This window comes from Chionomys nivalis, chromosome 25 (assembly GCF_950005125.1).
Source record: "Chionomys nivalis chromosome 25, mChiNiv1.1, whole genome shotgun sequence".
NCBI lineage: Eukaryota > Metazoa > Chordata > Mammalia > Rodentia > Cricetidae > Chionomys > Chionomys nivalis.
In genome coordinates, this window is record NC_080110.1 from 20,126,181 (window position 1) to 20,150,416 (window position 24,236).

The window sequence follows — 24,236 nt, forward strand, 5'->3', positions numbered from 1 at the left end:
GACCATACATGTACAACAGGACAGCTCAGTGCCTCTGCATGACACAATAAGGTAACAGAGACCATCTCAGGCAGTCACAGATAGGAAGACAATCAACACATTTTTTGTCCCCATTATCCAGAGTGCTGGTCTGAAGTCTGTGTACCATGCATTTTTGATTCCTTTTTTTACTTGTATTGTTATCCTGGTTTCTTAGGAAAACAGCTGTAAACATTTTTTTTTTTTTTACAATTGTGAGGGATTAAAATTTAATGAACACAGGGGCAGCAATACAGCAGAGGATATACAAGCAATGAGGGTATTGTAATTGATGTAAAATATAGTTCTGACATTCTTCTATTTTATTTCATTCAAATGATATTCTTATACCGCATAATTGATTCCATGACTCACAAATAGGTCAACCTCTTCTGTTTGGCCAATATTATTTTAACATGTCTTAATATGACCTCTGACCACTAGTAAGTAAAAGTCAAATTTTAGTAAAATCATATCTACTTCCATGGTTTGTATTGGGGTCATATTTTGAGAATATTTTAAGACTACTGGTCATAAAACATAATACGTAGGAGACTTTCATCACTCTCCCAAGCGGACACTTGTAAAGCTAGAACTTATGCTGGGGCTTAACCACATCGAAACCTCTTAAGTACTCCAATTCTGTACAGCACCACTAAGTAATGTTGCCTTTTGTAGTCCTCAGGCCATAAATAGCAACTCTGTTTCATTTGTTTCTCTGTAAGTACATCTTCCTGACTTATAGGTTCACTCTGAGTCAGGGAGAGGGACATTGTTCTGAGCTTGACAAAAAACCTACACGTAAAGCTTATATTTCAATGTGCCATGGGTGCCCCATTGACTTGTCACCATCCCCAGATTAATTATTCCAGAAAATAAATGCTGTTTGCATACTAATTCTTACTACAAAACGATCAGTCTTCAGCAGCTTTCTGCTGGAGGGAGGAAGAAAGGATTGTAGGAAGCAGAAGGGTGAAGGACATCATCGCAAGAAAACCCCACAGAAACAACTAATCTACCTCACAGGAACTACCAACTAGAGAGCCTGCATGGACCTGATCCAAACCCTGTACATATATGTGACAGTTGTGTAGCTTGCTCTACTTGTGGGAACAGGGACTGTCTCTAACACTTTGGTTGGCTTTTGGGAATCTATTATTTATACTAGGCTACCTTGCCCAGCCTTAATACAAGGGGAGATGCTTAGTCCTACCCCAACTTAATAGGCTTTGTTGATGTCCACGGGAGGCCTACCCCTCTCTGAAGAGAAATAAAGGAGATGTGTATTGGGGAAGAGGAGAGATGTGGGGAGGGAATGGGAGGTGAAGAGGGAGGAGAAACTGTGTTCAGAATGCAAAATCAATAAAAAAATTTAATTTAAAAAATGACCAATCTTTTCCACAATCAACAATTGACACACAGCCACATCAACTGGTCATAAATAGAAATTATACATACAGAAACGGAGCGTATCTTACAAAACCCTTAAGTGTATGGGTAAGAGTTTTATAAGTAGCATCAAAAAAATTATCCATTTGCAAAAACTTGCTAGCCGAAGGCAGGGTTCAGGGAAAGGGCACAGCTCAATATCTGCATTTTAAAAATCGTAATTGAGATAATTATTTCTGAGGAATTTTCTTGAGTAAGGATGTCTAATTTCTGATTTTCATGAATAGTGGTACATTTTTCTTTTCCTCTTTTGCATACAGTGATTCCAAATGACTAGTCCTTCTCTTCCCCTGGGTACAAATAAAACTTTATTTCCATCTGTGAAATCCAGAGGAAACAAAATCACCAAGGGGCCCAGAATTTTTAAGTTCTGTGCTAATTAACTCTCATGCTTTTGGCACTGGCCATGGGCCAAAGACACATGATCCTCTGCTACCTAGAACAAAAGGAGGAACCCACCAGCAACCTGAACGTAAAGCTTTGATTTAAGTGGAAGGTTGAGTTTCTGCAAGATCTAAAAGTCCCCTCTCAAAGGAGATGTAGGTTTTTAAAATCTAACTTTAATTTTGATGATTAGTTATGATGACATTAACTTGGGAAAATGTTAATAGAGCAAAATCAAAAGAAAGGAAGAATAAACTATCACCCAATTATTTAAATTTCTTGCTGTGTGTACTCACGAGATTTTGGTAAGGAAGGTACTGTGGCGAAGCTTACAAAGAGTAATTTGATCATGAGCCATATTCAAATATTAGAGTTCCTTCAATGTAGAACAAAGTCTCACCAGACCCGTTTATCCTCTCTTATTCCAGTCCGGTGCGCATTTCCTACCAGTTTCATCTCACCGTCCCTTGACGCAGGTTTTTCTCTTTTATTCCACAGAACTGACACTCTGGCATGCCTGCCATATTTCTCCCAATATCCACTTGATAGTGGATGGATACTTGGATAATTGGTACATGTGGCTGTTACTTTGTGTTTTCCTTCTTTATTATATTTTTCAGTCCCGAAGTGAGATAAGCACTTATACCAGCCGTCATTATCAATATCAAGGGGACACACATAAGAGATATGTGAACAAAATGAAATTTGAGATGTTGATAGGAGACAGGCTGTTGTAGGAAAAGTACCAGGTAATTAAATTTAAGAAAGAATCTAAATTTTGGGCTTCTCATAATATAGTGAGCTATGGCAGACACAGATATGAGCTGGTACTTAAAAGACGTGCAGATAGCGACGTGCATTGTCTGCTCTGTAACAGAACAACGTGACTGTATGGAGAGACAACGGAAGCTAGATAGTCATGATTTATGTGACAGCGGGTGGCTTGTTTTACAGCTTTTAAAAATCAGGAAAAAAGTGCAGTAACTACTTGTTGGGATAAAAATCTTCTGAGTTTGTTAATTTAATCAGTTCCTCATCAAGGATTCTGACGTTTTGGGGGCAAGACTTCTGTCTGACTTATTTAGGGCTCAGTCACTGGTACATTGGAGATTCTCAATAAATAATCAGGCAATTTATGTCTATTAAATCCACTCAGTAACAGCAGCAATTGGCCACCCACTCATTCCTATCAGGAGCCGAAATTTGCCTGATGTCCAGTAATCTGTTTGCTGTTGATGCCATGGCTAGATGCTTACTTTGTACCTATCAGTTTTTCCTGCGTGAATTCTCGTGGGAATTCTCTAAGTTCCTCTATGACTTCTACTGTAACCTATTTAAAATTCCTCTCTCCAAATTCAGGCAGATATAGTTTCTCATTTTCTCACTGATTTCCTGATCTCTCCAGTATACTTTCAGATCAGTTATAGCTATGCCTAAACTGCTATGCTTTTTTCTCCTCAAAAATGTTTCTTTCTCGTGTTTTATTTTCCTTGGAGGCTTTATATCCAAACATCTACTCATCCCAGCTCACAGCCTATCTATAGCTGATAGGATAAGCTGACTGCTGAACACTCAAAGGTCTTGACTGCATTTGAATATTTATAACATACGATTCCATGCTTATCAATTGTCAACTGTATTAGATAATCAGATAATTATCTAATAAAAAATCCTTAAATCAACGTTTAGGTCACATCAATATTTTAAATTGTAGGGTTTAGGGGATGTTTTTTATTTTTAAAATTTTAGATTTTTATTGTTCTACTGGCCACAAAATAAGCACTAGAGAGATGATGAAGGTATTGTGCGTATAAAGTGGTCTTATTTTTTATGATAGTAACCTTTCCAGATTGTAAAAGCCATCTCTAAGGGCATGAGTCATATAGTAGGCTATGTCCTGATTCATCCTATGTTTTTCTTGATGGTGGGGCTTTGTTCCAAAGGAGTTCCTGCTCTTCTTAATGGCCTCCTCTTCCTTCATTTTATGAGGAATGGTTTTGATGGAGCCATAAATATATCCATTTTGATGGAGCCATAAATATATCCATTGATAGTTATCCAAAAGAGCATTTTTTTTTCTCCACTAGAAGACAAACATTGTTGGAACATGGTCCGAGAATTGAGTCACGTGAGGAGAATTCTGAGTGCTTGTGAGAAAGGTCTAAGAAACAAAAGATGAGTCTTGTGACCTCAGTTTCTTCAAATCAAAATACTGTTTTTGGAATATGTTTTGTGCTCCTCTCATGTGCGTATATGAGTGAGTTTACTTCAGACTACTCATTATTGTTTGCTGCTGTTAACTGAAGGTTTAAATGATCCTGTCTATTCCTTGGTGGAAAAGCATGTTTTTGTCATGTGCGGCTTGTCCTTGTGAATGTATACCGCCCAAACTCATGAGAGCTTTACTCAAGTGACCTTTCTTTGCCCACAAAGTATCAACTGTCTGATGCTCTGAATAAAGTTGGCAGTCTCCAAAGACTTTAGTCAGTCTTAATTATCTTTTCCATTCTCCCAAAGCCCACTACCACTGGATCAGTGACAAAGCATAACTTGTAAAATATTTGAGGGAAAAAAATGGGTCTACCCATGTGTGTATATGAGTGAGTTTACTTCAGACTACTCATTATTGCTTGCTGCTCTTAACTGAATGTTTAAATGATCCTGTATATTCCTATGTGGAAAAGCATGTTTCCTAAGTAGGAATCCTGCTACTTAGGATGTATTCAAGTAACAATAAGTCAATAAATCAAGAAGCTATTTACAGTCTCATGATTATGAAAAAGCATTTGCAGTTGGTGAGAAACAGAAGCAATGGAAGTACCCATGAGTGACAGATTTCATAGAGAGCGGGTAAACACATAGAATGGAAAAGTATTTTGCCATATGCATGGAATCCTGACATATGTAACAACAAGGAAGCACTTGGAGACATTAAATGAAGTAAGCTAGTCAGAAAAGATACTAGTGTCTCATGATGTCATTCACATGTGGAAGATACAATTTCATTGAACAGAAATAGAAAGAAAGCAGAATAGTAGTTATCAGATCCTGAGTTTTTTTCTAACACGGGGAAATGTTAGACAAAAGCTAAAATATTTAAGTTACTAGGAAGAATAAGTTCATATATATAATTAATTACTATAATTAATTATTTATAAATAATGACTAGTCAGGCGGTGGTGGCGCACGCCTTTAATCCCAGCATTTGGGAGGCAGAGGTAGGCAAATCTCTGTGAGTTCGAGGCTACCCTGGTCTACAAAAGCTAGTTCCAGGACAGGCTCTAAAACTACAATAAAACCCTGTTTTGAAAAATCAAAAAAAAAAATAACTATAATTAATAACACCCTGTATTCTTGAAAAGTGTCAACAGAGTGGATATAAAGAGTTCTCACATATGTGATAACTATGTGAAGTCATACATGTTAATAACCCAGAATTAATGGTTTCACAGATCTATATCCAAATATCATATTGTCCATAATAAACGCACACAATTTTCTCTGTTAAGACAAATAATAGCTTCTGTAATAAGAATACAATTTCTGTTGCATACTTTCCTGTCATCTACCCCGCTTTGTCTGTTGCTATGTGAGAACCTGAGCCTTAGGAAGCTGAACAATTAGCAGAACTCTGGGGAACAGAGCAAAATTCCCCGAGGTTGACCCAAAGATTCGATGTTATTCACCTGCTAGATAAACCTAAAGCATATGTGATAAACTGATAACAAATAACGTGTAAATATTTAAGCAGTCTTACTAAAGTGTTCTCCAGTAAATTGCTGAGAATGTACTATTCAACAGAAATCTTCATCCGATATGTCCATTGCTGACCTTCCCCTCACATGTAGCTCCCTGTGCCTGTCATCCAAGGAAAGGCTCAAGCATAGGGTGTGGAGACAAAACTCATCACTTCCACTTCCTTCTCTGCTCTTGTTAGCGTCTTTCTTGTCACGGTACATGGTGCCAGCCAGCCTTCAACTCCTCTTTACCTGGGATCATTGTCTTGATTTTCCTACGGTCACAGTCCCCTCATCTAACCCTACAAGTCATATAGCTTCTACTTTAAGCCTAGCTCAATTCTATTAACTTCTTGCTATTACACAGCTGCTAGTCTAACGAAAATCTGTCAGCTACCTCTTGTAGAGCATGCTCTCACTGATTAGCCAGAAATCTCTTCTTCTTTGTTTCCCCTCTGCACACACCTTAAAAACACAACAATCTGTATGCAGTCTAGGAGGTCTGGAGCTCCAAATCAGACCTCAAACTTATAAGCCTATGAGATTGGCTATCCAAATCATGCCTCAGATTCTTCTTGCTATGTGGTAAATCTATCTTATGGTCTAGAACGAAAAGCACCATTTAAATAAAAATGCACTTGATGAAACTCCGTTATATTTGAAGAATATAATGAGAATGTAAGAACAAAATATAAGGATATAATAAGAACATAAGAATAGATACATTAAAATAAGACGCTACAGCCTTCAGAAAGACCCCTCCATGTGTGGCACAGATTTTAATACATAATACCTTCTTACTTTTGTTGAAGAACTCTTCCTGCTACATAGAGTGGGTCTTACAAACTTCAAAAGACGTGATAGGAAAGTATTTTGAAGGAAAACTCAAAGATGACCACAGTGAAAGTCAAAATCCATTTATATATGAGATTCAGGAATGAGCATTCATTTTAAAAATATGATTATTTCATTGTTATGCTGCATAATATTTTAGTATTTCTCAAGTCTTCACTATGATTATTTTTAATAAGAAATACCAGAAACAGAGAGGCATTTCTCCACTTACTTTGCGAGACTGACAATGCCATTGGGAGTTAGGGAAAGGAGAGAGATATGTATCTATTCCTTCATGCATATATGGAAAATCTCTTGCCGCCATCCAGAATCCTATTACAGTGAGACATAGAAAGAGATATTCTGTTTCACAAACTAAATTTTAACATCCATATCAAATAACTGGATGATTTATATTCCATGAGCTAAAATATGTAGTTTCAGGATATGAATAGAAAGGTTTTGTTAACGTGAAAGAGTAATATTTTCTCCCAGCAGCAAAAATGTAAATTTCATGATATCTAAACAAGAATCATTGGTACAGGAAACCAAATAATGTTCACTGTAATTTCTAAATATAATTGTTAATTAATCAGTATATTTTAATATTATAATTCTGAACAAGAAAAGGAAACTATGGTCATTTTTAGTCAGCATGATATAATGACTAAGTCATTGCAAAAATTTGAGTGACTATGAGAGAAATCATTGTTATTTTGTTAAGAAGAACTGACAAAAGGAATTCTGGAGAAACCAATGAATTTCTTTAAACTGGAATATGCTCTTAGGCACGAGAGGTTTACAAATTAGGCAGAATGTTAGGTGTAACAAAAAGCAATGAAGGGATGGTTGATAGTAATATGATTCAGCTTTATGGTAAACACAGGGAGTGTTTTTATTAGGTCAAGTATATGTACATAAATCATCTCCCATACTGCACCAAAGTGCTTCTGGCACGGGAAGAACACAGTGTTAGCCTTTGTTTTCAATGTTCCATCTTGTTAGAAGGAACTGCTGGGAAAACATCTCCTGTGTTTACAACAGACTGGAATCAGAGACGACCATGTAAATTTGAGTGTTGGCTAAGCAGATGCAGGTCATGGACATAAAATCTTCAAATTTGTGCTATGTATGTGCTATATCTTTTTCCTACTTTTAAAAATAATTCCCCATCCTCCAAAGTGTTTTTTTTAAAGGAACAGAGTAGCTGATATAAAACTAGATTGAAAATGATAATTACTGATATTTTCATTGGATAAATATGATTTGAGATGATATATTGGGTTGAGTACAGTTGGTTCTATATGAGAGAACACTAGGCAGTACAAATAAATTTGAGCATATGGTTATGAATCACTTTATAGAATTTTATACCAGAGTCTAAATTATAAATTCAAATATAATTAGAATTTTCTTACATTTATGCTTTGAAGGTAAACCCTCCAGGTAAAAGTCCTTGAATGACACACAGAAGCCATTGTGAAGAGTGGTCATCAGTTTGACTCTAGACGGTTTTAGAAGAGCCCTTGAGATGCCTTGTGGACTAGCCAGTCTTTGTCTTACCTAACATCAAAACAATTACAATACCTGAAGAGTTAAGCTGATCATCCTGTGGGCTCTGTGGCCATCACCACAGGGAACAGATTTAGAGTTCTCTTTTCCTCTTTCTGCCTGCTCACATCCTGTCCTCATTCCCAGGGAGTGAAGCAACAAAATCCTTCACCTGGAGAATTGTTAGATGGTGCTCATATTTTAGAAACTTCAGGTTTGTCACACAAGTTAATATTTCAGGAAATCCCCGGGCTTCCTGCACCATTTCGTCTCAATTCTTATCTATAAATGTCTGAGTAATAAAGTATTACAAAATGTATTTCTCCATTGTCAGGCAGAATTGTACAGAGTTTTTTCACAAAAAGCTAAATAATTCTCATTCAAAAATGATAAGAACAGACTTGCCTGAAGTACATTCACCAGCAAATGTTCATTATTATTTTCTATTGTTTAAGTTGCTTTGAATCTCTTTGGTATTTAGTATATACTGGTGTGTGTGTGTGTGTGTGTGTGTGTGTGTGTGTGTGTATGATGGTTCAAGTTCCCATTTAATATATTTTTATTTCTTATTATTTTAGCATCCTGTAACTTATTTATTCTCTTGCAATGCTGTTACAACCTGTAAATAAGTGTGATCATGTTTCTCTTTGTATATTCCTTTTAATTCTTTCTTTAGTTATAAGATTTAATTAAGACTTAAATTTCAATTATGAGTCCGGTCTTGAATAAAGTGGACATATTTAATAATTCTATTTGAATATCTTAAAATAATGTTTATATTAGTAGTTTACATTTGTGAGCTTCACATTGATCATGAAACAAAACTTCCTAATTTTTTGTGTATCTAATTACAAGTGATGTATCATATTTTATACCCAGAGTGTCACCAAAATGTTAGGGAATGTCTACTTTACTACTCAAAATTATTATTATTATTATTTTTTATTTTGGTTTTTCGAGACAGGGTTTCTCTGTAGCTTTTGGAACTAGCTCTTGTAGACCAGGCTGGCCTCGAACTCCTAGAGATCCACCTGCCTCTGCCTCCCAAGTGCTGGGATTAAAGGCGTGCGCCACCACCGCCCGGCCTACTCAAAATTATTTAACGTCCAGTTTGGCAGCTTAGTGCGGCTTCCCCAATCCTAGACAGGCAGAGCTAGAAGGTCTCCATGGGCTTAAAGTTGGCTGGGCAAAAGAATGAGACTGTCTCAAGCCAGCCAACAGCAATAAATAAGACAAACTTATTTGTGAGTGGAGGACCTCTTTAGTCACTTTCTGAAAAGATAAATTTATTTGTTTCTCCTCCTTGGTAATATGCTCATGTAAATTTGGAACTTGCGATTCAAACTTGATGGTCTGCCCTTAATTCCCAAGCTGCCTCACCCCCAATAATATCCAAGGCTACCTCCCATTTTCATTGTGTCTATTCTTTTGGTTATTATATCATATTTTTATTCACAAGGTGTCTATTCCTTCTCTCCTGTTTTCCTTTTCTGTTGTTTAAATGTGCTGACTTCTCTGATCTTTGCATTGTCATAGGATTTCTGTAACTTTCTGTAAAATCTCTCTCTCCCTCGCCTGCAATCTGGTTTTTGATGAAATGATTTAGGTAAAGTAATTCTTTTCTTCTAATCTTCAAATTCTTTGGAATTGCCTCATCATAAAATGTTTTTGACAATCCTTGAAGATATGTGGTCAGCTTTCCTTCTGTGTCTCTTCACTTTGTTATCTCCTGTTTCTACCACATGCAAGTAATCCACAAAAGATCTACAGATATGACCCGTAGTTCAGTTATGCCCTAGTTGGTGGTTTCTCCCTTTTTGATAGATCTTTTGACTACGTTTTAAGTTTGAAAACTGTATCTTTCTTTTATGTAAAGTGGATGGAGGTGGGTGGTCCTTGGACCTCCCACAGGGCAGGAAAACCTGCTTGCTCTTTGGGCTGAGGAGGGAGGAAGACTTGATTTGGGGAGGGGGGGGAATGGGAGGTGGTGGCGGGGAAGAGGCAGAAATCTTTAATAATTAAATAAATTAATTAATTAATAAAAAAAAAGAGTACATGGCTACTAAGTGACCAAAAAAAAAAAAAGAACTACTTTGCCTTTATTGTGTTCTATTATTTATAATGATTTCCATTTATTATTTTCTTTATATTCATTCAAAAATGGTTCATATAGGCTTTCAAAATTTTTAAACAGTTCTCCCTTTTTGCAACCTGCTTGGTCTTTGTTACTATGGGTCTCACGTGGAACATGTATCATTGACCTGGTTCACGGTAAAATGAAGCTCCATTTTGGTAGGGTTTTCTTCTAAAGTGGTCCTTTGTGTTCTGCATCAAAGATGTTTCTCTATATAGTTGGGAATTTCTATTAGTTTTTCTATGTAAGGTTTTGAAGGACACACGCACACACATATAATACTCAAGCTTCACAGTGTGTAGGGCCAGGACTGACCTTGCCATGGTTAACTCTGTTTTTCTCCTTTTCTTTCTCTGTTGCATTTAATACGTCCAAGCACCCAGACTTTGGACACCTTCCTTGGATACTGTGTTCATTTCACTTGTTGCTTCTAGACATCAGTGACATTTCTATGAATATTTATCTATGCAAGATTTTCAGTTCATGATTTCCAACCAGTTTAGCCCTAAACCTTTTGCCGTCAGAGACCCGATAAAGGAACCTACCTCTCCTCTTGTGCTTGTGACATCAGCCCTTACTCATTGGGTTCTGCCTGTGACTTCTCCTTTTCTGGCTTTCAGAGTAATTTGTTTGTTTATTTCAAATTGACTTGTGTCTTCAGTAAGCCTTACATTCTAGGAAAGACGTGGATATGTCCAATAAAGGTGATAATTAATCTTATTGCTAAATACCAAAACTGCCTATAGGAAGCAACTTAGTTGACAGGACTTATTCTAGAATCTAGACACAAACTAAAATCAGACAATGCTGCACTTGGCCAATGTTAGGATAGTGTTATGACCTGAATGCTTTTGCCTCCCCATGTTCATATGTTAAAATCCCTCCGTCTCTCGAAGGTGATAAGTTCACAATCTGCTTTATGTTTATGGACTAATGCTCTTACATTAAAGGCCTAAGAGAGACCCCTTTGCCCTTTCTGCTCTGGAAGGCTTCCACAGAAAAACAGTCCTGTAGAAAATAGGCCATTGAGAGATCCTTAATCTGCCAGCACTCTGACCTTAGACTCCCCAGCCCAGAGAACAAGGGTAAATTCATTTCTGTAGTTCATAAACTACACTGTCTAATGGTGTTGTGTTAGAGTGAGCCTCAGGGAGCAGTACACACAGCTTCCCAAAGTTCATAACTATTGAGGTCCAAGCAAATTTATGTTTCAATGCTTCCTTTTGTTGCCTCATGTTCTTATTGAATGTTGGAAAGTATTCTTCCATTTGTCTGCTCTTGCTTTCTTTATGCCTCTCCATGGGATTGTCTGAAGTTCTTTTCCATGTTCATGTGAAACTTCTGGGTGTTCAAATTATTTTTAATGGCACAGTATTTCAAGAGATTACATATATGGCAAAATGACAATTTTTATGTCTCGGGTACTTTGCAAAACTGCATCCAAATAATAACAATCAACACCAAATAAGCCAATTAATAAAAATAAAACTTTTTTTATTGTTTCAAACATACAAAACTTTTATAAAATACTCTTTTGTTTGAAATAAATATCAATATAATGAAAAATAAAAAATTATTAAAATGGTATTCAAAATATTTGTATTTTAACCTAATTAGATCCTTTTAATTGATTTTGTTTCTAGTAATCACTAGTTTAACCGAAACTATGAAACAATGCTATGAAATTTCTAGACTCTCAAGTCACTGTTTGCTTCAGTGACTATAAACATTCTCAAAAGTTGATGTATGTCTCACCTTATTATCAGTTTCCTGATTTATCATTATTATTCCAACTCAATCATTTTCTTTCCTACTACCAGAACAAAGTTTCAGAAATCCAGCTTGTTATTTTTATATTGAGTAGTCACACACAGTCCCGACTGAACTTGGAATCGACTAGCCCAACTTAATACATGCCAAAGTCACTCTGCCAGACAAGCAGCAGAGAACAGAATTTTTTTTTTTTTGATGTATCAGAGTAGGACACTTAGTTGCTGTAAAATGTAATTAAGAAAAGGCTCAGGATTAGATAAAAGACCTTTCTGGCCTGGACTGCGAGTTAGGGTTCCACGAATGAGACATTGCGTGTACCCTGCCATTACTTAGGCCCAGCCCTATGAATGTTCTTAGTCAACTCACATACCTCTTATAAAAATGCATTTTTTTTTGTCCCTTTCATTTATGTAAACCAAAACTTGTAAGACTCCAAAAAAGTGGAGCAGATGATTTTGGTTCATGGCTGAAGACAGCAAGGAACAGTGAGGCTAAAATGGAAACAGGGTCTTTGAGTGAAGAAAAGGCAAAGCAACTACACGATTAGAATTAGTGAACTAATAACATTTGATGGTTCTGATAATTTGTGCATTTGTCCCTTATTAGTCATCTATGTCTTTAAGAAATAAAATCTCCTGGAGAATGGAACCAGTACAAAGATACTGCTGGTGGAACCTGTATGTAAGACCTTAGCTATATTATTGTTGTAATCTCAAGCATGATGGAGTCAGGTTCCATCAGGGAAAGATTGGTTGCATCAGGGAAGACGAAAACAAAGACAGATTGTTTGGTTAACTAAATACAAGGAACACTATCAAGGAATTTCCTAGGTGGCAGTGACAATACTGACGTCATAGCATCACTCATGTAACTTGAAAGCCTCACTTCCAAAGACTGGAGTAATAAAGTCGCCCTAGACATTTATACATGGTTAGAAAGCAGTAACACTGTTATCTGATTCAGCCCAGGTTTGCACAGTAGTTTCTGGAAGCTACCAAATAGAGATTGAGAAGAAACATTGCCCCCCCCCAACACCTCAAATGTGTAGAGGGGTTCATTCTATATTTTGCTTATAGTTCCTGCAGACATGATAGAAAGGAGCTGTGGTCACATTTAAAGATCCCTCTTGGTAATTTTCTTCAAGGGGAGAGAAACCAGTTTCTTCTTGAAATGGAGGACGCATTGAACACTGAGGAATTTAGGAAGTTACGTGACTACATTCTGTAATAGAAGCTACTAGGAATACAGATTCTTCTAGCCTTCTTTAACTTAAACTAGAGTTGATCAAATTCACATGCTGCTGTCTTTCCCAGGATTGCTCTAAGGCTTCTGTCTGTCTCATCCCATAGATAGACAGTGAGGCTTAGGCCAATACAAGAGATGCTACAGGAAGGACTTCAGCTTGAATTTATTAACCTTTCTTCATTCTGGATGGAGAATTTTACTTATGAACAATACTTCTGTTAATTTACAGTTCTCAAATTGTTTAGTTTACACAGAAGTAATACGAGCTCTTAATAGGATCACCATGACCACATTAAAAAGTCTGAATATAAAAAAACTAAGACAATACTTGAGTTGAAAGCTATTGCTTGAATTAATCACACTCCTGGCCATCCATTCCTGAACAGAAGAACCACCTATTCCCTCCACCTACTCAGATTTAATAGACACAAAAAAGCACAAAATGTAGCAGGACTTTTTCACTGGGACTGTCAGCCTGCAAATAATGACACAGATTATAATTGATTGTGAAAGCTTGGTCATTGCCTTAGACTCGTCCCATTAGCTGTTATAATTTAAATTAACCTGTTTTTATTAATCTATGTTCTTTCATGTGACTTGGTTATCTCATACTTGTACAGTATGTCCAACCTCTTTAGAGTCTCACTAGTGCTTTCCTAGTGTACTCCCAGTGTCTAGATTTTCCCTTTTCTTTCTCTCTCTTCCTGGATATTCTGCCTATTTCTCCTGTCTAGTTATTGGCCATTCAGCTCTTTATTAAATCAATCAGAAGGCACCTTCGGCAGAGACACATCTTTACAGTGTAAACAAATATTTCACAACAACAAATAGTAAAATAAACATAGAAATTAAGACGATAGGGCAAAATAGTGTTTATGTCTTAATATGTCAATTAAAAATTTAAAATTTGCATAGATCCTAATAAATGGTACATAGTCAGCAATTATTTGATACATTAAGTGGAAAGCTATGTGGATAAAGGCAGGAATTGGTGGGGTTTGTTTACTTGATACTTTATTTACTTCTTTAAAGACACAAATGACCAAATCTCTTTTAAAAATGGAGGTTATATATCCTGTGCTGCATGCCGAGGAATTCTGAGAAACAGCGTAAGTAGAAACTCAAGGACTCTCTCTTTACCGGGTCCACCGAGATCCCCCAAATCAGTGTCTGTACTCCTCTCTCCCCTTCCTTTTTCCCTGCTTGATTTGCGAAGGATGCTCCTGGATTTGGTAAACAATTTAACTCATTCCTATCTTTTATAGGAATGATGATGTTTACAATGTCAGTTAACCTGCAAAGTAAAATTGTGTCCTTACCTGAGTTCTAAATGGATGTGCTACTGCTACATGAGAGTTCTATGATTTCAATTTCCCCAAGTTATAGACATAACCATTATTTTTTTGACACAGCACTCACTAAGTATACCACACTCGTCTCGAATCTCTTATTATCCTTCTGCCTCCATCGTTTGAGTGGTGGAATTCCAGGGAGGATCAACAACTACCAGCTTCATATTTTCTACTTACTAGCTTAATATTAATACTATCTTGGACTGTGTGGGCATTGCCACGCCCCCTGTAGCATCCCCCTTCTCTATCTCCTTTTTCTCTGCCTATGAGAACACAGTTCATACTATAATCTGTGTTTTAGAAAATCCTTGCAGTTTAGAAAAATTTCTTATATTCTTTGTCAATTTTTAGTTTAGTTATAATCAAACCTGCTTTCCTTTGGTATTGATATCTACAACAAATAAGTATTTGGCTTAAAAGATACAATTTTAAGAATCAGAAAACATTATTTTCTACTTCTCTTTACTTTAAATATTACAAATCATAAAATTTTAGTAAAATTTTGTCAATTCAAAAAATGAATCAACATATCAAACATGATTTACAGCATTGTTTTTTAAATGTAGACTGCGTTTTGGATCCCAAATATTTAATTTATGAATAAAACTTAGAAAACATCACACTTGAAGTTAGTACATGTGTTTCTCTCTAGAGGCAATCTTGAAGGGAACCAACAACAACAACCCTTTTCTCTTCTTAATCCTCTCTCTCCTTCCTTTCTCCCTGCTTGATTTGTCAAGGATGCTCCTGGATTTGGTAAACAATTTAACCCATTTCTATCTTTTATAGGAATGATGATGTTTACAATGTCATTTAACCTGCAAAGTAAAATTGTGGTCATTTTCTTTTTTTAGACCTTAGCCTCAATGGGCTCATGATGTAGGTAGCAAGAATTCATTTCATGGATCAAATACTCTCTGCTGTTTTCCTGCTGGCACCAATGGTGCTTTTTTACTTTCTTCCAGTGCCCGAGGTAATCACAGCATTTTGTATTCTCTCCGTTCAGAAGACAGTGCTCTGTCCCCTAACTCACATTTACATGTGTACTTACTTTGGAGTTTGGCATACTGCGCTGGAAGACATCATCTAATTTGTTTGCAAAACAATAAGAAAATTCCTCCAGATAAAAATGACTACTTATGAAGAAATTGTGAGCTCCAGTCTCAATGATGATTTAATCTTACCAGTGGTGCATCCTTTTAGACACTCACAAGAGTTGTCTCAGGTCAATAAAAAGGACAGGTTGGAATTCTTCTTTTTTTTTTTTTTTGGTTTGTCTGGACAGGATTTCACCATAGCTTTGGAGCCTATTCTGAAACTAGCTCTTGTAGACTAGAGTGGCCTCAAACTCACAGAGATCTGCTTACCTCTGCCTCCTGAGAACTGAGATTAAAGGCGTGTTCCACCACTGCCTGACCCTGGAATTCTTGAAGAAACAGGGCTTATTGGTCTTATAACATGTTAGCGTCAAGCTAATTACTCAGAAAGATGAATAAAACTAAAGATTCGGAGTCAAAGACTATAATGGCTGTACAGATTATGAACTGACTTTTTTTCACTGTGGTAAAGATAGGCTAGAAGCGTTGAAATCAATGTGTGTGCCCTTTATTCATTAAATTACAGCAAATACAGAATTTTTAATTTCAAAATATTAGGTTATGAGTAAAAGGGAAAGAAGTTAAGCCACCCATATTGCTTAGTGTAGTCTCAGGAATTGTATGCATGAAAGAGAATTTAAATCCAAATCTAATTTCAGCATTTTTTTTGTCATTGTGGCTTCCTGTCAGCTGTTTGCTTATGCAGTGGTCACTGAATGCTGTTGCAGAGTAATAATCAGATATGTATAATTTGAATAATGACTCTATTGTCCATTTCCAAAGATTCTGATCCATGCCTGGCATGGGATCTGGGACCATATATTTCTGTGGTCTCATTTTAGCCTTCATGTTGAGATGCTTCCAAAATATTTGTAGACAGGGAGCACTAAAGGCATCAAAGTGGAGAAGAAACGGACATATTTCAAGCTCTGTACAGTAAGGACCACTGTCATGATGTCAGGTAGCTCTTATTATAAGATGCTCAGAGTTTCTGTTACCTGTCAGTATTGTTGTAATCATTGTATAGAAAATTAAAGTGCTATTTACAACAGGTATAAGCAGTTTGGGTACCGCTCTATTAATAACCCATGTGAAGAAATTATGATAATTTGGAAAAGCACAGCTCAGCAATAACACCTGTGATCCTGCACAGTGGCATCTTCCTATAAAGAAGACAAACATCTCTAGGACCAAAATCATTCATCCCTAAAGCTGAAAACTTTTTTTTTAATCACATGATCCCACTGAATATAAAATCATATTTTCCTATATACTCATTTCTTTTTTATTCTAAAAGTTTTATTTATTGTTTTTTTGTTTGTCTGTTTGTTTTGAGAGACAACCTCATTCAGTGGTCCAAGACAGCCTTGAACTCATAGCTATCCTATTGCCTCAACCTTCTGAGTGCTAGGATTACAGACATGAGCCATCATACCTGTCCTGTATAACTCCCAGTGCGGAGATAAGTAGGAAAGACAGGAAGATAAAAGTTTCTCATATAACAATACTTCTCTTACATAGAGTGACAGTAATGTCAGAGGCAAGCCTTTAAAATCCTAAACATCAGGAACACAGAAGCCCAAATAAAAATCTGCCAGTTACCAATTTTCTACGAAGGATTGTGTTTATGCCTAGGAAAAGTGTGCTCGAAATGTCTTAGAGCAAAGGAGTCATTTGATTGGTTAATGAAGAGTCTAAGAGTGATAATTGAATTTGATGGCATTCATTAGATAAGACATTCGAGCAGCTACTTTACAACCACGCTATGCACTCTAACACATGTAATTGTGGCAACGTGATACATTCACCTCAGTGTTGGATTAGGCACCGAACGAAAGGAAGAGACATGCCATGGCCCCAGAAAACGCTCCTCTGAAGCAAATTTTCCTTACACCTCCTGCCCCCCAGCCCAGTATTCTAGCGAAAATATCATCTGTGTAGCAGGCCCCCAAAGCACAGCGGCAGATGCCATGACATATTCTTTCAGAATGCAAGGCCGCTCAAGATCATCTGCAGACAATGAACCGTGAAAACTTTGGAATCGACGAAGTCCAAACGAACTGGGGGAAACGTTGAGAGTGCTATCAAAGTTCCCCGCTAGCTAATCTAGCCCTTGGAACACATTAAAAATTGTCACAGTTCCAGAATGTATGACAAATATGAATGCCCCTTTAACACAAGAAAGAAATTTAAAGAGACACAGTTTGCGATGGCTAATCTTCACTGTAAATGTGATTGAATCTAGAGCCCGTTCAGAGACTGGTGCCACCCCATCTCTGGGTCTGTGGGGATTAGCAGAGCAGGGGAAGACCCACATGGATGGAGACAACATTGCAGATGTGGACCAGCACAGAACAAAAGACGGTTAGGGAGAAAGCTGGCAGATCACCAGCAGCCCCTTTATCTGCTTCCTGTGCTGTGGGGTGAAGTTTTCTATGATGTCCTGCTTACCACTAGAGATTGAATAGTGCACAAGATAGCACCCGCAAGGCCATTGCGCAAAACAAGATGCTTCCTATGGCAAATTGTTTATATGAGTGATTTTGTAAACACAATAAGAAAAGAAATTAATAGAGTTTCATTGTCTCTCCAGTTACCTAACTTCCCAACACACATCTAGATAATGAAAGGAAGCACATTGATAAGAAGCAAAATCTATCAAAAGCATTGTTGTTGCTGTTGTTTTCTGAGTACCTTAATGAGATGGTCCAGTGGAGCTTACAGGATGGCAAGGGCACGGTCTTCTGATCTGACTGCAGGTGTTGGCCGTTCAAGCGCTCTCTGGCTCTGTTTTCCTTCAGAGAGAAAGCACAGAAAGAATCCATGAACACGCTGGCTTGCAATTCGGCACATGCTTTTACTATTGACTGCATATAGACTTCTGCTTATGCAGCCCATTCATTATTCATACCCAGTTCCAGCTTTCTCGATTCCTAGTTGTACTGGGTGCTCCAGGCTAAGAACCCATAGGTATGACTCATCTGACATTAAAAATCTCCAATCACCCCATCAAACAAACAAACAAAAAGCTAAAAGAATAAAAGTCTCAGAAGAGTAGCTTGGCTTATAAGGGCAACTTTTTCCTATTTCTTCTGATCTATCCTGTTCGATGGTGTGGGTCCACAGAGGAGAAACAGCCTCCGCTGCCACGGAAGGTCCCCAGTGGAATTACCAGCAACAGGGAATTATCTCCAAGCAGCTCACATTTTGTTTTGCTAACAAGACTCCATGTTAGGAGACTGAAGAGCTATCCTTTTCTGGCGACGGTTCCCCACCCTTTTAGAGTTATTGAAAAGCAAACCAAGTCTGTGCTGATTTGTGCATCTCTTTGTGAGCAACAGCAGCCACAGCAGGATTAAAAGGGAAGATATTGCTATTTACCCAGGGAAGATATTGAAATGCTGTGTTGTACATAAGCATCTGATTGGCAAAGATTCTAGCGGCTCCATTCCTTGCTTCCCAGTCCTTAGTCTCTTGTCTCCCTGTCTCGTCTCCTTTTATCATGTATATTCGCTCTTCTTTTGCACCTTTCTGTTTCTTTTAATCCCTTCCTGTTGTACTTATCTAACCTAGTTGATATGAAAATAGTCTTGCATCGTGTTTCTACACACATCAGACCTAATAGTTCAGATATAAAGCCCTAAGTATGGAGAATTCAAGTGACTTTATCCTAAGTCTGAATTAAGGTCTTGCATGAACATAGTGTTCGATACCATATGTGGATGTAACTTGTCATTTGTCAATTAAACTAAATAAGTTAATTAAAAAAATGGATGGAAGTGCTGATATCAATCAGACCATTGTACATTCTTTACAGTTTGGTTTTCAACTCTCTGGGAAGTGGGGGAGGCTTACATGGTAACACCCTGTTATTTGAGGATTCGTGTTTTCCTACAGCATCATACGTAAGTGAATATGTAATTCCCTGCAGCTTTCATCATAATCCACATACAATTTAATAATTTATTTGCAGTTGTTAAGAATCCTGTTTACCAACAAATGGACCAGGATCCCCTTGGCATAAACATATATGAAAATGTGCTGGTTTTTTGGGTTTGGGAAAATCAAAACTCTTGATTTATAATAATTGATGCTATATGACAATTTACTTGTTGAGTGACTTTTGAGTCAGTTTCCTTACTACAACAGAACAGGGTGAGTAGGCTCCAGTTCAGACTATCTCTGAATGTTTAAAAATAGATGTTTAAACATCTGTAATTTGTTCAATGATATTTGGCTACTTTCACCTTGCATTTTTGGGGGCTGTAAGTTTTTTAGAGATTAAAAGGGAAAAAAAGACAGATACTCCATTCTTTAAAAAAATTAGGCGTACAGAAAGAAAGATTATAACTTGTAAAGTGTCTCAATGCATGTTTAGGATATGCCAAGGTGCACAGGGAATATTTTTTCACTGTCAAGGGTAATTCCAGTTGCTCACTGTGAATGAAGTATAAAAGGGTATCAGTGATATAGGTAGATGTGTGTCTCTGTGTGTGATTCAGTATATTACCAGGCATGAGGTAATCAAACACTTCTTTTCTGAGCTATTATAACCTGCATTTATTTGATAGTTTACCCAATTGTACCCTTCATAACTGGATTATTTTTCCACAATAATTTCCAACATAAAGTAGGTTTTCCCACCAACAAATGTCTATAATGGTTCTCTCAAGACTTCGTGTCTCAAAACATTACTTCCTCAGAAAAGAGGGCCACCTGCATCAGATTCTCCACAACAGAGGAATATGTGTAAGTAAGCAAAGCACATGAGTTCTGGAAGTCAAATAGTAGAGATTAAAAGCCCTCTGTCATTTGGAAATGCTGACTGACTCACAAGCCATGGACTTCTAGCAGTCTACACTGGGGACAGTGGTAGCACACACTTCAATACACAGACTAGACAAGAAGAATTGTTTACATGGTCACAGGGTTAAAGAAAATCCCCAGCTCCACCCAGAAACTGCTTTGTCATGAGCTACATAAAACTACATGCCATCAGCTGAAGACATTTTCTATAGAAATCTATTCTTCATTTCTTTTAGAAACAATCACCTGAAGGCTGAGTCTTTGCCACAATCCAAGGCATGCAAAAGATAGCAAATGCTGCCTCTACCCCAATGCCACTATAGGATGATTGACAGCCTGTCTTAGGAGTGAGATGCCTCTCAATTTATCAACTGTTTTCACCTATTTCATGGATGTACTATAAATTTCATTGGATTAGAAAAGGATTATCTTAATATTCCAAGAATCTGAAATAACCAGAGGGAATATACTTAAAATACATTTTCTCTCCAAGAAAAACTGCCCAAATGACTTCTTCAGGATACTCTCAATATTAATATATGTTCAATTTTTCCACATTCTATTTTTGGTTATTATTTTATTTTGACATTCAAGTAGCAGATTTCCTTATGGTAGTTTTACACTTTCTTGGCTTCGTTTGGTCGCCACTTGCTTTCTCTCTCCCGTCTTCCTCCCAGCTAGCCTGACATAAACCTTTCTATCCCCAGTACCCTCCTTCACATCCACAACGCATATGTTCTATGTTCTCCCTGCAATTTTCCCTCTTTTCATTCGCTGTCTTGGGGATCCTTTCCAGTTTCCTGCCACCTATACTCACCCCACATAAACATACATATGAAACTCTTGGAAGCTAAGGTCTGCATATGAGAGATACCTTGGCATGTTTGCCTTCCAGAGCCTGGGTTACTTTACAACCTTCCCAATCTTTTCCATTTTCTTGAATATTGCATAATTTCATATTTCCTAATGGCAGAACATTCCATTGTGTAGCATATTTCCATTATCTATCATCAGTTGATGGGAAACTAGATTGATTCTAGTACCTCGCTGTTGTCAATAGAACAAAAATGAGCAAACAGCTCTGTAGTAGTATAGAAAGACCTTTAAGAGCATGCCCAGGAGTCAGAGAGCTCAGTATCATGGAAGATCTACTATTATTTCTGGGAAGCCTCTACACTGATTTCCATAATGGCTGAACCCATTTACTCTTTTACAGACGTAAAGAAGAGTTCTTCTTTCCTTAAGTCCTCACCAGCATTTCCTTTTACTTGTTTTCTTGACGACAGCCTTTATGACAAGGTTGGGATAGAATCTCAACGTAGATTTAATTTGCATTAGCTTGATAATTAAAGATGTTGAATAGGGCCAGGTGGTGGTGGTGCACACCTTTAATCCCAGCACTTGGGAGGCAGAGGCAGGCAGATCTCATTGAGTTCGAATCTAGCCTGGTCTACAAGAGTTAGTTCCAGGATAGGCTTCAAAGCTATAGAAAAAGCTTCAAAGCTCTGTCTTGAAAAACAAACAAACAAACAAATCCCAAATAATCCTTCTTTTGTAAACAGTTTGTTAGACTGGGTTCTTTGCTCTCTTGTTTAATTTTTTTTTTTTTTGGTTTTTGTATACTTTAAATGCACAGGTGAGGAAGATTCCTCTCTCATTCTATAGGTTGTCTCTTCACTCAGTTACCTGTTCACTTTGTTGTTCAGGAGCTTTGCAATTTCATAGGGTCCCATTTGTCCACAATTCGCTGTAGAGTGTAATTTTTAAGAGGCTAATTTGAATAGTACTTTAGTATAGAAAATTAACTTTATAGAAGTCAATATAGTAAGGATTCAGTGAACCTTCAAAATGCAAATAGAGATGATTAGTTTAGGATGCATGACCTCAAGTATTTGACCTCATGGATAAACAAATCACAGACAATAGACCAGCCAATTACTCAAGACATGAACATTTAAAAATAACTACTCATTTTTTTTCCATAATGTTCTATATTGTATAAGAGGAGTCTTGTCTACAACAGGCAAAGGAAAAATGGAGGGGAGAAAGTGTCAGAGCTGAGGTTTTAATTTTTTCTTAACGAACGAACGTATATAATTTAAGATTAGATGTTTTCTCATTGTATTAGAAACTAAGAAAACAAGAACAAGCAAACCAGCACATCCAAACAAGCAAAAAGACCTCAGGAATTATACATTTTTTTCTGCCACTGTCCACTTAGCTACTGTAACACCAAGTCTGTAAACTACAAATACAGCATGCAGAATTGCTTGTGTTGATATGCTTATTTACAGACTCAACAAGGCTTCCTGATTCTGATCCTGGGAAATATGATCATAAATAAAAATTGAGATGCTGAAATGTACAGCTGGCTAGTGGCATAACCGAAATATGTGTCCCATTTCTTAGCTTTCAGCCTAGTGACAAACACCCTTGTCATGTAGACTGCACATGGCCTCCACTACTACACACAGGCTGCACCAAGACAGCATTGCACATCACCTCGGTATAAAAATTCAGGATTTGAAACACAGAAATGCTTAGGAAGTTTTGCTTTATTAAAACTAAGGTGTTCTGTCTTTTCAACAATAATGTTTTGGAGAAAAAAATCTCTTATAACTGTTTTCTTTGTGAGATGAAAAGCAAAAGGGTATTTCATATACTTTTTCATTGTGCAATTATAAGAAAAAAGAGATTTTGAAAAGCTTGTCTTTCTTGCCTGACTGAGCCCATGAAAAAAGTTCATCTGCTTTTGTAGTTTTTTGAATCCTAAAATCTTCACACAACTATGCTGTGAATTGTTAAAAATTGTACTGTTCGCTTGATTAGCTTATTTTTGCTATTCTTTTGTTAGCAAGAACTAATGGACTTTTTTTTTTTTGTAAACTCGTTTTAAAGTTTGATTCCAAATATTTCAAAAGAGGCTTAGACCTCTTTGTAAAATACATGTATTTGGCAAAAGAGTATGTAGATTTTTGCTAAAACCACCTCTTGTGAGAGAGCTATGCTTGTTAAACTGCGGCTCCATTCAGTTGAGTCACAGTGACTTATTGCTACCAGATAACCAAGCACAATCGCGCTAGCAGTCGTGATCATGTGAGCCTGTAGGTAAACTGAGCCAAAGTATATGCCACAAAGCTGGAAAAAACACACAAGCTTGGTAGCCGATTCTCCCTCTCTCCCCCTCCTGATAGGCGCTACTAGTTTCCTGCCAGCAACCATCAGGGCCAGTCACAGTCTCATTTGAATAAGCAAAGGGATGCAAAGTTCGCTCCCCCAGCAATCAACACTTTCAGCTCAGAGCTGCAGCAGACCAAGGGACAGCAGTGAACGGAAAGGGGGAAGAGGATGAACAGCGGTTCCTCCAGATGACAAGGCAGTGCAATCAAAGCTAAAACCTGCAGCAGCTTGACACGACGTTCCCTCACACCCAAACGATTTAAAAAGATGCCTTTGGAGCACTACAGTTAAAACCCACACTGCCTGTGCTATTTAATACATGTAAACTTTTAAATAGTGTGATATAATATATACTAAAATACATTTTACTATTTATTTACTTTAGATTTAAGTTAATGAACAGTTGGTGAAAAGCCAATAGGGAAGCCCTTTCTGAATGATATTCAAATCTGAGAACTCTGTTCATCTTCACGGATTGATTGTTAGATGCTGTTAGTCTTGGTTGCCATGGAATTCTTTCTTCCTTTCTTTTTAGAAATACAACGTGAAAACTTGAATTTAGTCCAACCTTCGATTTCATAATTCACACCAAAACTATATTAAACTATTTTTCCAATATCATTGCTTTGGAGATTGAATGAATTAACCCAACTGAACATGGACATTCACATGAAAG

The 24,236-nt window shown here is 37.1% G+C and overlaps 1 protein-coding gene across 3 annotated transcripts in view; it reads right to left on the minus strand.

Moving 5' to 3' along the window:
* Syt1 (synaptotagmin 1) overlaps positions 1-24,236 on the minus strand; it is a 494,427-nt gene that overhangs the window by 380,860 nt on the left and 89,331 nt on the right. For all 3 annotated transcript variants that reach the window (XM_057757847.1, XM_057757848.1, XM_057757846.1), the window contains exon 2: positions 18,269-18,369. The gene's annotated coding sequence lies outside the window, so the exon portion shown is untranslated. The remainder of the gene's footprint in view (positions 1-18,268; positions 18,370-24,236) is intronic.